Consider the following 6,000-nt stretch of genomic DNA (forward strand, 5'->3'; position numbering starts at 1 on the left):
CCGCAAATAGTTGATCAGGATTTCACAACATTTTGCATCAATCGGAAAACATCAATGTGTATTACGTTAGGCAGATGTGAACTTGTATATGCATGCAAATTGAAACTTACCCAACTGTAAAATACTTACTTTGTTGCAATAAGGAAAATCTTTAATAAAAAGAAAAATGTTTGTCTTCATACACCTACAATAAGAATCAAATTGTAAATTATGTATGGAACACTGCCAAACAAATATTAACGAAAGTTTCCTTTCACTATGTACCATTTTGTCAATGTTGGACACATACAGCGAAGAGTATAAGTTCATTCTTTCCCGTGGGATTACGGGTTAGAACATGTTCAGGTTTCTCGTAGGAGGGGCGGTGGGGTAGCGTAGTGGTTAAAGCGTTCGTTTGTCACGCCGAAGACCCGGGTTCGATTCCCCACATGGGTACAATATGTGAAGCCCATTTCTGGTGTCCCCCGCCGTGATATAGCTGGAATATTGCTAAAAGCGGCGTAAAACTAAACTCACTCACTCACTCATTCTCGTAGGAACCCATCCTCGATAATCTCCAGGGTATACGTTACGATATAGTGGAGAGTGATCGTAACGTACCCTGGAGATTATCGAGGATGGTAGGAACCTAGTCTGTCTCACAGTCCCTGAACCACATTATTTTCCCTACTGCCTAGCCGTCTCGAGATCTGCAATGTCAAAGACCCATTTAAAGCAAGTCTAGATTTTCCCAGGTTCAGGTTCTGAATCTCTGGTCTGCCTGGGGCTCCTTTTCAAGTTTTTACTATCAAAATTATATATATAAATATTCAGAGACTAAGCGTTAGTCTAGTAGGAACCGAGTACAATTAGCACTGACGTGACCTGACTGGTTGTGCCTTCAGAGTCCGACGTCATGAGTCATGCTGTCAACCAATGTTCCACAATGTGTCTGGCTCGGACTGGCATATTCACAGGCCGCTGTGACGTTTTAAAAAGTTGCCATCTTCTTATCTTACCATAACAAGCCAAAAACTGCGAGCAAGGCTCACTTATACCCCCGGTCATGATCAACTTCACTTACCAACAATCAAACGTTATTCTTTACAAAAATACACATATCTGCAGTATACTGCACCTCTCCTTTAGACAAAGAAGGTGGCCCGTAGTTTTTTAAGCTATTGGTTGAACAAACATTTCTGAGTTAAAATTTGTAATTTGATGTAATTCTTTTAAAAAAAGAATTATCATAGGCAAAATACGCACTGCACCTCTCCTTTAGACAAAGGAGGTAGTCCCCCAAAACAATCCAACAACAATAATACTTAGAAATTATGGCATTAATATTGCGCTGTCTCCTCGCCATGAAAGTATGCTCAAAGCGCATCACACATTATTACCCCGGATAATCCGAGCTGCCTGTTAGGCGCTAGAAGGTTATAGTCACATAGACTAATGCTGTAGTTCCATAATTATTGGTTGTATAAAAGGTTATGGCCCGGGAAAGCGAAATCTGGACCAGACCTCCTCAATTTAGGTGTCGCTTTCGCGGGAACGGTCAAGCTACAGTGAACACAGAATTTAGCGTTCCCGGGACTCTCAATACACAGGAAAAAACAAAGAAATGTGAGTCGTCGTCTGATACCGTAGACGAAATTTAATATATAAATAAATAAATACGTTTAACATTAGCAAACCATGGTGAAGCATGTATATTATTTTCTAGCATTTGTGATAAAACACTGGAATTATAACTGACATTTCTTTTTTGATGTACATTAGTAGCAAGGTAAAACCAAACTGAAATGATTCACTGTTTAATATATACAGGGATGGGAATTCGCCCAGTCTCTCCGTAGAGCATTTAGGATGGTGTGTGTACTCTTGCGTAGTTTCAGGACAGATTTCATGAATAACCTGTGAACATGTCTATATTTGAATGTCCCCACACCTAGCAACCATATAACATGATTGGTAGGATCATGCAGTCAAAACATTTAAACACACAATCGATAGGAATGTGGAGATTTCTAGCATTTGAGGGGATAATAAACACTACTCTTTATGCTTGGTCGTGGAGTGCCAGAAAGGTTGAGTTGAGTTGAGTTGGGCTTTACGTCACATCGGCATTATTCCAGCCATTTAGTGACGAAATCAAGCCTGCATTCATAAACATTTAAAGTCCAAAGTCCAAATGAGTTTTATTTTAAAAACATATTTATTCATGACATTGTTATGTAAAAACAGAGAATGTCATAGCACTTAATTCAAAGGCACTCAATTCGTTATACGCATTACATAGTTACAATTTATGATACAGATCAACTTCCCTCAGTAACAGGTAGTTCACAATGATATGCCCGCTCACGCGGGAAAACAGATATCGGTGGTACATGAGTACAACAAAGGAGTAGCCTACATACAAAATGTACAACAAGATGACTAAATGATACATCAATTAAAGTGTTTACAAACAATCTTTAAATGAACTTGGATACATTTTAAGAGTAGATATTTTATTTGAAAAAAAGTTGACGGAGCTTTGACATATTCGGCCAGGAACAATAAGGTGGATTAACATTACATGGATTAATAAAACTATAGTTAAGTAGGGTCACGTACGTGCTGAAACTTGAAACAACTGAAACTTCATCTCAGTTAAGCGGCTCTCAAAACGAGTATTGGGGTTGCGCGCTAATCTGAAGTACGGTAATCCCATGTTTTCATAGCAATTCGCTTTCGCAGCACTTCTAGCACAACTTTGGTTTTCGCTTTACCGGGAATAGGGAATATTGAAATTTCGCTTTCCCGGGCCTACACCGTATAAAAATGACTTCGAACGGACGGAAGGACGGAATTCCTTGGTACCAGGGATCTTTATGGTCAGTTATCTCCCTTACCATGAGAAGATGGAAAGTTATTGCTGACTGAGGTACAAAATAGAAGCGGCAAAGTCATTTCCATAATCTGAAAAATAACTGTTTAATGCACAGTTCATTTAGGATTCCGATTATAAGCATGTGTTTTTATGAATCGCTATGATAACAGGTGTTCGAGAAAATACCTCCTGCTCCACCTGTTGCACGCATCACAAGCGGCACTCAGGCATTTAACGATGTCGTCTGCTCAAGCATGTCTGCACGATGCGCCTGCACCCGTAGTGCTTCTCAGAGTCTGTTTTCCCTTCCAACCTGTATCTGTAATATAAAAACCATAAATAAAGCGAGAAAAGATTTTCTTCGTGTTTGAACAGATTCTCAATCTCCCATCTCATTGGGGATCTTTTTGACGTTAAAAGTCTTTTTTAGAAAAAACACACAGATAGGCCTATTTTCTAAGCGTGGTATATCATGTATATGCGTGCCCGATACACAGATCTAAACCTGTGACACATATGAATATAATTGAGGAGACCACCTGTCAACACTGATTTTCGCTCCGGACTCAATTTCTCCATCAATATACGCCGTGTGCTTACTGACGAGACAGCTGGGCCATGGTGACTCATAGCACCGAACGGCCTGCTCACGACGAACGTGATGGAACTACACAACGAAACAAAATCCAAGACTAACTCTTAGTCTCTGAATATATATAGTTTTGGCAGAAACAAATAATTACTTTTGAATTGAAAATGAGCCCCAATGAGAGGAGATTCAGGACCCGAGGAAATCTAGACTTGTATCATTTAGGGTTTAAGCATTGCAGAAAGGGCGGAAGGGAAAATAATGTGGTTCGGGGACTTTTGAGACAGACTAACAAAGCCCTCATTCCACCATAGAAATGAGATGTTAATGTATTGTTTGAAAATAATAATAGAAATATAACAGTAAAGGGAACGTGTGGGAAAATTAATTCGATATATCTGATTACACAATGCCATTTTATATATGTTTGAGACAAATTTGGGTCTCACAAGTTCAGCAAAACCTTTCCAAGGGTATGGAACGGCGCATTTTTTACATACGCTGCACGGGAATCATATGGAAGGACATGAAACTTTTAGGGAATGAGTGTTCTTTTTTAAATCCGTTATCAGCAATATTCACGACTGCCCATAATGATGGTGCCTAGACAAAGGAAAGCTATTGACTGAAAGCGAGAGTCTGCACAAAACCAGTTTATAGATGATGACGACGTCAGTCACAGTATTGTTTGGTCCAGATTCGAGTATGTACAGACTGCTGTCACAAAGCTGGAATATTGCTGAGGGCGGCGTTAAGTAACAAACAAAACAGTTATTACGATTTCTCAAAACACATACAACTGTTCACAGGATATCCGCCGTCATTTCGGACATCATGAATGTGCTGATATTTGTGTTTTGAAATTTGAAAGAAATCCTTTTTTGTACAATCGTTTATTACAAGGCCACGTAAAATTCATCCTATAATTTACATATTTACATAAAATAATGAGCAAGATGGCGTACTTGTTGACATAAAGAAGGATAAGAACATATAGCTCAGTGTTATAGTGATATTTCTTGACTTCAAGACTTATATTACTTGAAGTTAAGATTCACATATCGTGAATTTGAGTTCGCTGTTAAATGGCAAAGTGAGTGAGTATTGTTTTACGCCTCTTTCAGCAATATTCCAGCAATATCAGGGTTGAAATGGGCTTGTATCCATGTGGGGTGATCGAACCCGGGTCTTCGGCGTGACGAGCTAACTGTAAAATGTCCATTATTAATGAACCCACACAGACATGTTTGTCCACAATCTGCTTCAGATTAAATCCTGCCTATTTCTACTTCTGAAACACGACTGACTGAGTTTGGTTTTACGCCGCTTTTAGCAATTTTCCAGCAATATCACGGCGGGGGACACCAGAAATGGGCTTTACTCATTGTACCCATGTGGGGATTCGAACCCGGGTCTTCGGCGTGACGAGCCAACGCTTTAACCACTAGACTACCCCACCGCCCCCTGAAACACGAAGCAGAGTGTGTATCACCCCTGTCTGAACAGAAAGCGTATGTGGTGAGTCACGCAAACGCCATTACAACCTTATTAAAGTAGGGGCGCCGTCTGTGGAATGTATGCAATCAAGTGCTGTAAATACTTGTCAAAGGAAGGAAAATAACACCCGATTGTTTCATATGCACATGAAAGCACTGTATGTTCTGTAAGTTCTTTTGGGTGGCATATATTTAAATAACCCAGAGTTATTGAGTCAATTTAAATAACCCAGAGTTATTGAGTCAATTTACGCTTGGTAATCGTGTTCTATTGATGCTTACAAATATCAGGCAATGAGAATACTATATAGTCTTTTAAGTTTACCCATGAACCCAATCACCGACATAAAATACATGCATTATAAACTACAAAAATGAAACTCTCGTAAGAGTGAGTGAGTGAGTTTAGTTTTACGCCGCACTCAGCAATATTCCAGCTATATGGCGGCGGTCTGTAAATAACTTAGTCTGGACCAGACAATCCAGTGATCAACAGCATGAGCATCGATCTGCGCAATTGAGAACCGATGACATGTGTCAACCAAGCCAGCGAGCCTGGTCACCCGATCCGGTTAGTCGCCTCTTACGACATGCATGGGTTACTGAAGGCTCATTCTAACCCGGACCTTCACGGGTCCTCTCGTAAGATCCAATGGTCGTATATTGGTGGAGCGAGTGAGCGAAGGGACACCAAAAACAGGTTTCACAAATTGTACCCATATGGGAAATTGATCCAACGAAAAAATGAACCAATGTCTACATGTTTGGTACGCGCCACTTCACTTTTTAGGGGTAGAATTTGACTTATTCAACACTAATAAATGAGTCTATAAACTTAAACCGCGGAATGGTCGTCCGGCTTTTTGACGTCCATTGCATTTCCTTTCTTGTAAACCCTGAGGCGAAATTATGTTTGGCTTTTGTTTAAAAGCACCTGCTGCCTTTGTGTATGTTCAAGTGTAAGGGGAGTGTTACTGAATGACATTCAGTAGGGGAAAAAAAGGTAGTGCTCGGCACTGTAGCCCACCTGAATACATGAATATTTAATTACCATGACA

The sequence above is a fragment of the Haliotis rubra genome, unplaced genomic scaffold (genome assembly GCF_003918875.1).
Source record: "Haliotis rubra isolate DU_JTF1 unplaced genomic scaffold, ASM391887v1 Scf155, whole genome shotgun sequence".
Taxonomy (NCBI): Eukaryota; Metazoa; Mollusca; class Gastropoda; order Lepetellida; family Haliotidae; genus Haliotis; species Haliotis rubra.